Here is a 12,270-nt window from a genome sequence, read left to right as displayed (position 1 = left end):
CTTATTAAGTATTGCTTTAATGGGACTACATTTCACTTTAACCACTGCATCAACATAACTGTGTTGTAGAGAACATGACAGATGTATTTGATTAATAATGTCTCATTAATCATTTTATATTGTGTAAATGATAATATTTTGGATATGTTGGGTTAAATAAAATACATCATTAAAATGAATTTCACCCGTTTCTTTAAAATTTGGCTACTAAAAGTTTGAAAATTACATAGATGTGTTATATTTCTATTGGCTACAGCTAGTTTAGAGTTTGATCGATCATAGTTGACTTTTTGAATGTAAAAATAATACATTCACCTGCTCTCAGCGCAGAGACCGTTTCGGATCCTCTATCTCTCTCTCTGCCGTTTCCCTGCTCGTTCTCTCTCTCTCTCAAAAGTAAATAAAAACATTGAAAGGGCTCCTGGGTGGCTCAGTCGGGTAAGCCTCTGACTCGATCTCAGCTCAGGTCATGATCTCACGGTTGGTTGGTTGGTTTGTGAATTCGAGCCCTGCCTCAGGCTCTGCACTAACAGTGCAGGGATTGGGATTCTCTCTCTCCCTATCTCTGTCCCTTCCCTGCTTGCCCTCTCTCTCAAAAATAAATAAATAAACTTAAAAAAAATAAATTCGTTGTTAAGATTAGAAGTATATATAGAGAATACGTTCATGCACTTTCCTCCTTTATATATATAGGAAAACTAACATTCGAAAACAAACCTGACAACATGGCAAAAGTGAAGCAGAAGAAGCACACCTGCGAGCTCACCTGAGGCAGGGCAGACCTCCATAGGTTACTGACAAGCCCAAGAGCCCCGGATGCAGCTGTACCGCCCTCAGGCGGCGGCGACTGGACCTCGCCTGGCGGCCGGCGCGGCGCTCCCTACGAAAGCGCCTGCGCAAAGCCAAGAAGTGGCGGCAGCTGAGGGGCAAGCGCCCCGTGGTGAGGAGGCAGCTGAGGGACGTGTTCCCCCTGCTTAGTTTGGTGGACAACCTGGTGGGCGTCTGTAAGGGACCTTCAGCATTATGGGAATCATGTCTGAGATTATCGGCCACAACCAGGGTGAGTTCTCCATCAACCCTGGAAGCAAGACGCATCCGTGCACCCACTCCCGCTTCATCCCCCTCAAGTAGCATGAAAGGTACAGACTTTTTTTTTTTTTAATGTTTTTTACAAATATTTTGTTTAATGAAGCTGATACCGTGTCACATCCCACGCCAAAAAGTGAAAACAAAATATAAAAAGTGCAGTGCTCTGTTGTATACACTTCTGCGTGAATAACTTTATTAACTGCTAGTGACACTTAGGACGTTTTTGGGATCTTATGGGATTTTTTTAAAATCTTAAAATGCTTTCTCTTCAGTGAAGCCGCCTTTGGATTTAGTCGTTACTGTCAGTGTGTGTGTTATCTCGACTCCAAGTTGATATTCCGCCTCTTCTTTTGGTCCAGACCCTCAGATTTTTTAAATTTGAGAATTAGACAACTCAAGGATTTTCTCTGTCACATGTTACTAGTGTATTTTGGGGAGAAACTTAATTGTATAAAATTGATATCTATTAGGAGGAAAATGAAAATTAAGGCAACGATGAGAGGCTGCGTTTCCAAAGAGGAGGCAAACCAATTGAGTTGGGCCTCAACATTCTGCAGGTTGTTTTCTCTTTTACCTCCTATGAACTAGGGGATGTTTGCTTATTCTCAGTAGGAGAGGAGACAAAATTGGTATAGAGAAGCTCCTACAAGGCAAAGAAGTCAGCATTGCTTTAAATGATTTTTCAGATCTGAAGAGACAAAAAATAGAGTTTGGTTCTGCCACATCACCTGGATTTGAAGAACATGAGCACTCCCTCGAGATGTAACTTTCTAAGCTTCTCAGGACAGGTGGCTAGAATTCAGACTCCGTCTCCTTCAGCTCCTATCTTTGTATCCCATAGTCTAGCAAGACTGCAATACTTGCTTAGGTCCTCCTCTCTGCTCAGAGTTTGGTAAATGTCCGCCTATAAAAAGTGGGAGATTTTAGTGTTTTCTTCTTTTTTTTCTTAAGGATCACAGCCATGCATTGTGTGTTTTCTCAGTATCTGTAAAGAGTTGTTCCGTGCTTTTCCAGTGTTCTTGCTTTTATGGAAAGAAGGCTAGTATCAAGGCAGGTTCTGTCATGGTTGAAAGTGGAATTAAGGTTTTTTTAAGTTTTCATATTTAAAAAAAATTGTTCTTGCATGATAGTAATAGTTCATCTTTGACATGATTCTCGTTATTTTTTTAGATTTTATTTAGAAATTATAAACTTGTATTATGTATAGTTTTTGAAATTTGAGCTCCCAAAGAAACTTGAGATGACTTATAAATCAACGTAATATGGATAGATGAATTCAGATTAATTTAAGAATCAAAGGCAGCTTATCAATGAATATCAACCAATTTTTGAAAGAAACATTTCAAAAAGATCTTTTTTTCTAGCATCTGGATCAGTTGTCATTTTTTTTTGCCATGTTTTAGTTTAAATATTTATTTTTAGTGATTTAATTTTTTGCTATATTTTAATACAAGTATGTAGATATACATTTTAATGTGCTTAACTCAAAACACAAAGCACATGGGTTACCTTGTCTTTGTACCACACCTTCAACACCTTGCAGCAAGGTACCCAAAGAATAGGAATAATGTTTGTCTGGGATGGGAATCAAGATTTAGAATTATTGAAACTATATATTTAAAGTTCTTCATCTTTTTAAACAAAAGTGGAGGAATTTTCCAGTTGTAAGAGAATGTAATGGAAATAGGGGAAACAAGAAGTGGCAGATATATCAACCTCAGAGCTTTTCCACACTTGTTATCTTGTTTGCTCCACACCAGTTATCAGTAGAGGACATGTTGTGATGAATAAAAGGCTTGAGAGAGACACTAGAGATTGTGTCAAGTTATGTCAAATACATCGTTCTGCAACGGGACTCAAAAGTACATCTGATGGGGCACCTGGGTGGCTCAGTCGGTTAAACGTCCGACTTCGGCTCAGGTCGTGATCTCATGGTCCGTGAGTTCGAGCCCCGTGTGGGGCTCTGTGCTGACAGCTCACAGCCCGGAGCCTGTTTCAAATTCTGTGTCTCCCTCTCTCTGACCCTCCCCTGCATGCTCTTTTTCTCTCTGTCTCAAAAATAAATAAACATTAAAAAAAATTTTTTTAAAGTACATCTGAAAATGACATAGGTGTCAGTAAGTATCCCTAGCCATATCCAAATCCAAAATGATGTTTTCATCTACATTCAGAGCACAAATGGTGGGTTACCTGAACAATTACACCAATTCTTCATCCCCAGGGCCAATATTCTGTTAATTCCTGGAGCTGATAAATTCGTTGATGGGCACTGTCAATTCAGTCAAATGGAGGTTGCGACTTTATAAGAAGGAAGAAATATGCTGACTAAATTTAAGGGGTAATTATAAATTATTAATTGGTAATTTTTAATCTATTTTCCAATGAAGCAAATTTCAGAAAGCATTATATATATTAAAGGAGGTGATTTATTTCTTAAAATCTTCTTAAGAGTTTGTTAAATGGGATAAAATATTCAGAGATTCAATAAGAATTTTATGAAAATTGTTGTGAAATCTGCAACCATGTTACTTTGCAAAGACAATAGTGTCTAATTTAGGTCTCTTTGATTTATTGCAAGAATTGTAAGGTAACAAAGATGCTTAAATTAACAGCTCTGCACTTTTTCTGGTTAAAACTGAAAGAAGCATTAAAAACTTAACTGGCCTTCTAATTTAAGATTTATAAAAATAGTATCAGCAAAAAAGTGCAATGTATAATTATACTTTTCCTAACATGTTTACTTCTTTTTGTCATTGTCTTGCTTTTGAAAACAAATCTGGGCACCAAACACTAAAGTATTCAACTGTTATGCTAGCATTTTTTAAAACATCATAACAAAAATAATTGTTTTAACATCTGTTTCTTTTTCAATAAAATCCGGTTTCCTAGATCATCTGTAAAATATCACAGGCTTGGAGATAATTCAAATTCATTACTGTTCATTTTGAATTTATGTGCTCTTTTGAATACCTTACTGTTTAATAACCATACTTTTGAAATCACATCTTTATTTGAATATTAGGAAATAATACATGCTTTTCCTCTTGAAATATTACTTATCCATTAAAACACATGTCAAGTTCTACTTCCTTCTTCAAGTGTCCTGTTTTTTTCTATCCTACACTGATATCTTCTGTTCTGAATTCCTATATCTATCTTGCTTCCTCTGTTCCCCTTGTGTAGTTTCATGTACTCTTCACTTTTGTATGACAGTAAGCCAGTTACACTTTAAGATCCTTGAGGATGAGAACCTTACTTTTATACATCCCTTCAATAGTGTCAGAAATAGATAGAGCAAGTGTTTCAAAGATAGTTGATTATCTTAGTTGGCTTTGAGTAACAAAACTATCTCTTGCAACCTTATCATGTTGGTAAGAACTTTATGGTCTTCAAAGTTCATACCAAGGAATCATATGCAGTAATCAGAGCCAGTTGGCTATATCTCACAGCCAAACCTGTCTGAACAATTTCTAAGAGAATATATTTGAGATAGTCATAGGTTGATAAGCTATGGGGTAGTTGCTGCCTGGTGTTATAACTGAGGCATCATGGTCTTCTGGAAGCCATCATGGATCTCTTTATTTCTATTGTTGGCTGTTGCACAATTGTCAAATACATAATTCAAACTTTTAATCTCATATATTTCTCTGTGTGGGAACTGAGAGGTAATTTTAGTATAGCACCTTCTTTGTCAAAGACGGTTATAACAACCAAAAAATGTCAGTGGAGAAATATTTATACATAGACCAACTTTGCCCAAAAGAATCAAAAGGAGATGGGAATTTAGAGCAAAAATTTTGAGGGGAAAGAGATATAGCACCTTCTTCCTTAGATATTTAAAAAAAATTAATATGTGGGAATCTACAAGTTGCCAATAATATTCCTTAGTAACTACCCTTCTTAGCTTTGACTACCCTAACTCTACTAAGAAAATCATTTGGCGGAAATATTTTTGCCTCCCCAAATATTTTCTGTTATATTCAGCTGAATATATTTGGTTTAGTTTTGCAAATACCATTTTGATACATTTATAGTGGACACAAACAACAGGGCAATATTTAATTTTGGAATTAATTCGACATTCAAAGATTCCCTCTGTGGGTTTTGTTTAGTTACTAGTTCCTTTTGAAAATGAGTAGCAAAGTCACATTAATGAGTCAATTCAGTAATGGAGTATAAAGTTTTCTTCATTCTAGAATGGTTGTCCTTTTCTCAGGATTACCTTCTCCAGCTCAGTAATAAGTAGAGAGCCTTTTCTTTGCTCCTTGCCAAGTATTTTCAACTGGGATAGCTTGCCCTGTTTCATTGTTGTAAAACCTTGAAAATATTTGTCTTATGGAATTCTATCATTTTCCCTGATAGCACAGTTCCTGCACTTGACAGATAACCCATTGACTTGAGGAACATTTTGTTTTTCTAGAGAATCTGAACTCATAAAACAATCAGAAAAATTCATTTAAATGAAATTCTACGGCAGTATAACCTCTTTCATTCTGTGCAAACACATAATGGAGTTTGGTTTCTATGGTTACTTGTTGTTAGTCCTATGCTCTTTGGTTCTGTGCAGAGCTGGATGGGAAATCAACAAGGCTAGAGTGTCATTATAATGAGGCAGAAACTGAGATAGTTTCTTTAGTTGATGGCCATGCAGCAGTTTAGAAGATACACAGTTTTAAGGTTACAATTATAAAAAAAAAAAGTACCTTGGGGCTTTTCCTCAACACTAACTGCTTGTTTGGTAATGTCATAGGAACAAGAATGAGAAGACTCAAAAGTGTAACTATATTGATTATCTGTTTATCTGTTTATATAGAATGTATGGCTAAAAGAATGTACTCATTCATATAGTTGAGATTTTCAAGAAGCAAGGAGTAGTTCAAGTACAGTATCAGAGCTTATGTGTGTCTGTGCATGTGTGTGTGTTTTAAAAGAAAATTCAGTTTACCAATGTGTATTTTGACATAAGGTATTTCCAACAAATAAAAAAATTGAATGTCTTTGGAGAAAAGGTATTCTCAGGATTCTATACTCAAGGATAGCTCTGATTCATTTTATTCATGGAAGTTATTTAATTTTTCTTATGAAGCTGTAATATAATACAGATTTGGAATGGTGTTCCAAAAAGCAAGCTATACCTTGAAAATTATGTTGTAGTTGTGTGTAAAATTAAAATAGTTTTATATACCTTTGGTTTAATTTGGCATCTGGATAGTAGCCCTGATGTAGCTATTACCTTCAGATTACCTCCAAATATGTCAAGGTTCTTATACAGAAAAAGAGGCGAGAAAATTGATGGCAGAAGTCTTTGAAGATACACCATTGGTAGGTAACCTGTGTATGATACACTTCAAGAAACCCAGGAACAGCCCTTATCACCTGATGGACAGTAGAAATATATTCTGTTCTTTTGTTATTATTTTCTAGCTGCAGGGTGCAGTCTTTTCCCTCTCACAACATTTAGGGCCCCAAATCCCCTCAAGTAAGCTATGAGGGCAAATCTGGAGCCGTAGAGCAGGTTCCCTAACCTGGGGTCCAAATTCAGGAGGTGTATGAAATTGGATAGGAAAAAGTAAATCTTTATTTCATTAATCTATAATGGAAATGCATTCCTTTTAAATTTGAATGTAGGCAATAAACCAGTTATATTAGCAGGACTTGTGACTTTCTCCCCAGTGGAGGTCATTAATATTTTGATATCATGTTTCAGTGACTTCAGGTGTCTCAAAGTATTTTTTATTCTCATTAATATTTTGAATCTATGGGAGTTATGAAAGCTGTCAATAGATCTGGTATCAATGACTAATAAAGAAGTACATATATTCATGTGTAGTGTATATTTTATTTTTAAAGTAGATTATTGCTCTCTGTATTTCAATAAAATTTGTTTCCTTGGGAGTCTATTTGCTTTTTAAGGTTTCCTTATGTTGTGTTATATTGCTAAACTATTACATGGCACAGAAAGTAAAGAAGTTTTGCTCTATGCAGAATACTTGCTGAAAATTGGTAATAGATTGAGACTTCTGTATATTAACTTGCTTTTCAACTGAGTCCAAAATGAGGATTTAGCCACCACCCAAGAATTAAGCAGTGCTAAAGCAAACCAACACCAAATCTCTTGGTAAACATCAACTCTCGAAAACTCCTACAAAATTTAATATGAGAAGTGTAAAAAAAAATGTAGATCAAAGGAAAGAAAATAGCAAGATGAAGGTTCAGAAAAAGACAATGTCTCTGCAAATGAGCTGCTATTATAGAAACTGTAAAAATTACTTTTGAAAGCTCTGTGACATCCTTGATATGGAAAACCTCAAGATTGAACAGGGTAAGATAAAAAGGGAGAAGATAAAGAAGTTACCAAGGAAACAAAACATCCAATGTCTAAATTAACTTTTCACCCCCCCCCCCCCCAAATAAAGAACAGGATTCCCAAAGAAGAGATTGATATAATGATATAGAAGATTGACTATAGATACTTTTCTACATAGCAGGGAGAAAGGAAAATGAAGAGGAATGACAGAGAATAGAATAACAGTTGTTTCAGCAGGAGAAAAAAATAAAAAATAATTAGATTTATTGTTGAAGACATTAAATTATTGTTGGAGAAATGTTTCTTCAGAAAAAAAAATTTAACATATACAGAATGAAATAACTTCAGGAAAAATTTTACCACCCACTTCAGGTAAGACTTAAAAAAAAATAACCTCTATTGCAGAAAGAAAAGTCAACTATACACATGGGGAAAAAATCTATAAGACACAGATAAAAAGAAGAATAAAAGATTACCTATGGAAGTAATCTAATCCCCAAATTATAACACTAAATACCAGAAATCAGAGGGGAATGTTTATGGAGACTTGAAATAATTTTTACCCAAATAAATTTCCTTAGAAATAGAACCAATATTCAAATAAATAAGGGATTCATTTACAGGTTACTTTGAAAAGTGTTTAAAAGTTTTTGGTACACATTTCAGTAATATTCTGACTAATTATGAAATAATCCCAAAATAAACTCTCAAAATGAGAGAATTCAGGTATAAAAATGTAACAACTATTAGAAACTAAGCCTGTATCATTATTAAAGAGAATACATGAAATGTAAAATGAATTACAATGACCTTGACATGAATCATATTACATTAGAAAGTGTTGTAATGTAGGAATGGGTAGGGGAAAATTAAAGTGTTAAATTCCTTATCCTCAAAAAGAGTTGACACTTCATGTTTATTCTAATACTATTTAATGTTTCACACTATAGACTTTAAAGTTACATTTATTAGAACTTTCTTTAATAAGGGGTAATACTGCAAAGTCTTACTGCTATCTCAAAAGTGTAAATCTAAGGTGGGAGTTTTGTAGACTTAGAATGAAGGATCACGGTGGGGATCTGATGGGGATAAGGCTAAATTCGTGATGATATAGTTTAGGAGTGGACACAACAAAGCAGGAATCTTGAACTGAGTCTTGACAGATAAACAAAATGTTTGTCCAGATGACCAGATTTGTCTTTGACAAATTGGTCATGGGCATTTTCTGAATGAAATAGTGAAGTTCTATAGTGGTTTACAACCTTATCTTTCATGGACCGAGTTTTTTTTGGAACAAATGACTAAATCATGTTGATATAGTTGGCCTTCAGGTTTGTCTAAGTCACAGCCTCAGTGATGTGTTAAAAACTTTAAAAAAGTAACCAGCCATAAGATTAACACCACTGTGATGTGGAATGTATAATTAAAACAGAATAATATGTGTGTGTGTATGTCAAAACATATGTTAAAATATTTTAACATATTTTAAAATCTCTTAAAAATGTAAACGCTTAAACTATTATGTTGATAAGACTCTCAGGTTTAGTAAAGGTAATAAAATTCCAGTATACGTAAGAATAAGCGCACACACACACACACACACACACACACACACACACACACACACACACACAAAGAATGGGCAAAAGTTGAAATGGCAAATGGAAATTTAAAAAAATTAAGTGTCTGGGGTGCCTGGGTGGCTTAGTCAGGAAAGGGTCTGATTCTTGATTTCGGCTCAGGTCATGATCTCCAGGTTCCTGAGACTGAGTTTCACATTGGGCTCTGGTATTCTCTCTCCCTCTCTTTCTGCCCCTCCCCTGCTTGCTTGCAGTGTAGGCACACCTTCTCTCTCAAAATGAATAAATAAACATTAAAAAAAAATTCAGTGTTCGTTAAGGCAAAATTGTCATCAAATTGAATGTCCTGGAAGGGAAAAGAAATAAATTTTAAATAGAAAAAATATATAGGCTTTCATGATGAGATGGTATGCTTTAATAGTAAATAGCAGAGAAAAACAATATATACAAAGATACCTTCTAGAAATCTGAGGAAAAATAATTGAGACAATTTTAATATATTAAAAATTGTAGCCTTTATGACAATAAGCAGACATAAATTTATAAGTAAGTATGCAGGATTATGGATTACCTATTAAAAAGGTTAATTATTGTGGAAACAGAGGTTGAATATCCATTTAACAGGATCTCAAGCGAATCCTATAAATACAAAAAAGTCAAATGATACAGGACATATTATCTGATTTGTGTTCCACACAGATGGAAATTATTGTTGAAGATTTAGAAATTATCGATAACAAATAACAATAACAGCAACAAATTACAATCATTCTTAAAAACAATACAAGGGGCACCTGGGTGGCTCAGTTGGTTAAGCATCCGGCTTTGGCTCAGATCCTGATCTCATGGTTGGTGAGTTCGAGTCCTGCGTTGGGCTCTGTGCTGACAGCTCAAAGCCTGGAGCCTGCTTCAGATTCTGTATCTCCCTCTCTTTCTGCCCCTCCCCTGCTCACGCTGTTTCTCTCTCTTTCTCTCAAAAATAAATAAAACATTAAAAAAAATTAAAACAAAATACAAAACCCTCCCAAACAATTTTGGAGTAGTAGTAGAAATTAAAGCAACTTAAAAACAATTAAATACAATGAGGACACTACTTACCAAAACTTACATCATACAACCAAGGCTATACTTAGGAGAAAGGCAGTAACTTTAAAATCTTTCATTAGTAAGTAAGAAAGAAGGTAGAGTAGCCAATCAATAGTTCAAGCAATTAGCCTACAGTACATTAAAAAAAATAGAACTAGGGAAAGCTAGGGAAAGAATGATATGAAAGGAAATTATGACAAAATAGATAAATGGAAAGTTAATTCTTGTAAATATTTTTTCAAGGGGTATTATATGTTCAATATTTGCTAAGTATGTAACATAGATTGTGTAAATTAATCCTCACAACCACCCTGAGGCAGTTATTACACAACTTTATAGATTATTAAATTATTATTACATCATTTTATAGATAAGGAATCAAAGCCTTAAGAGAAATTAAATTTCTTGTGTAAGAGTGCATAGTTTATAGGTTGTAATTTGATCACTATTGTCTCTGATTTCACAAACTTGGCATTATGAACAACACAAATTTATGATCTTATTGTTCAGAAGTTTAGAATGGTTCTCATTATGCTAGAATCAACGTGTCAGTAGAGCTGTGTTTCTTGGGGGGGATCTAGAAGGCAATTTATTTCCTTTGCTTTTCAGCTTCTAGAGGCTGCTGCATTTCTTGGCACTTGGCTCCCTTCCATCTCCAAAGTCAGCAATGGCTGACTGAGTCTCACACAGCATTACTCTGATACTGTTCTGACCCTGTCTTCCACCTGTAAGGAACCTTCTCATTACATTTGGCCCACCCAGATAATCTAATATGATATCCCTATTTTAAACTCAATGAATTCTATCTGCAACCTTAATTTCCCTTGGTCATATTACATAATACATTCACAGATTCTGGAGATTAGGGTGTAGACAGCCTCGAGTGGTCTACTGCAATAAATATGCTTAAAATGTTTCTTAGCAGAAGACACTCTAACTTATTCAAGTAGAGAAGAATTTAGTAGGGCATGTATCTTGCTCATAGAACCTTAATGGGGGGACTACAACAATATAACCAAACACAGAATTGACCTAAAGGAGTTGCTTTATCTCTCTGGTATAGAAGCTGCCTGAAGCTACTGCTGACTCCAGACCATGCTACTCTGCTTCTTTTTTACTCTGCCTGTCCGCTTGGGCTTCTATTATACAATACCATAGACTTAAATAGCAGAAATTGATTTCTCACAGTTCTGGAGGCTGGAGAATTCCAAGATCAGTGTGTCAGTATGGTCATGCCATGGTGTCAGCATCGTCAAGTTTTGGTGAGGGTCTCTTCCTTGCTTGCAGATAGAAACCTTCTCCCTGTGTGTTTAGTGTGTTCAAATGACCCCCTTCTTGTGCTAGGGTGGACGGGGGTTAGCAGACTTTCTGATGTGTCTTACAAAAATACTAATCCTGTCAGATTGGGGTCTCACAATTATGACCTCATTTAACCTTAATTATCTCCTTAGGATCCCCATTTCCAAAATACAGCCATACTGGGGGATTACAGCTTCAACTTATGAGTTTTGGGAACAGGAGCGGAAACATTAAGTCCGTAATCATCTAGTAGGATGGAATTTCCATGTCTAACCAGTATTATCATGCAACTGACTTCTAAACACAAGAATACTATGGGTCCCTTCAGTGGCAGAGCTGAAATCTAGTGTCAGCACCAGAGTGACACAGATGTGAAAAAATATAGTTTTTAAAGCTTTTTGGAAGGTGTGATTCATTTGTCGGGAACTATCAACTGTGGGAAAGATGTTCAAACTATTTTAGGCAGTCACAGAAGACAGAAAGTCTTTAAAAGTGCATATGGAAGAATTATGAAAATAAATGTGTTGTGTAAAAATCTTATTAATTTCAGGGTCCTTTTGTGAAATAAATGAGTCATCAGGAAATTAACAAAGTTGACAAAGTCATTATGGAAACCTGAGAAAGCTGAAGTAAATGAGAATGTTGCTTTATCACCTTAAGGGAGTAGATTTGGATTATCTTATAAGATACTTTTTTTCAAATCCTCAAGGAACAGTTAATTTTCAGCCTGTTTAAATGTTTCTAGAACCTAGAGAAAGGGAAAAAGCTACCCTATAATGCTGATAACAGAGCCTAACAAAGAGAATATAGAAAAATCAATCTCAATTATGAATATAGATATAAAAATAGCAAGTAAATTATCAGTAAATGATATCCAACTGTATTTAATCCATCATGACCAGTGGGGTT

At 35.1% G+C, this 12,270-nt stretch overlaps 2 long non-coding RNA genes across 3 annotated transcripts in view; one reads left to right on the top strand and one right to left on the bottom strand.

The window, feature by feature from the left end:
- The window catches only part of LOC147572015 (uncharacterized), a 546,875-nt gene that overhangs the window by 320,273 nt on the left and 214,332 nt on the right, over window positions 1-12,270 (top strand). For both annotated transcript variants that reach the window (XR_015247038.1, XR_015247039.1), the window contains exon 7: window positions 694-1,139. This is a non-coding gene — a long non-coding RNA (uncharacterized LOC147572015). The remainder of the gene's footprint in view (window positions 1-693; window positions 1,140-12,270) is intronic.
- Window positions 1-12,270, bottom strand: part of LOC147572016 (uncharacterized) — a 463,768-nt gene that overhangs the window by 449,387 nt on the left and 2,111 nt on the right. The gene's annotated exons all lie outside the window — the stretch shown is intronic.

Source organism: Puma concolor, chromosome F2 (assembly GCF_028749965.1).
Source record: "Puma concolor isolate L17-30 chromosome F2, mPumCon1.1.hap2, whole genome shotgun sequence".
Lineage (NCBI taxonomy): Eukaryota > Metazoa > Chordata > Mammalia > Carnivora > Felidae > Puma > Puma concolor.
This window is presented reverse-complemented; position numbering and strand designations above follow the sequence as displayed.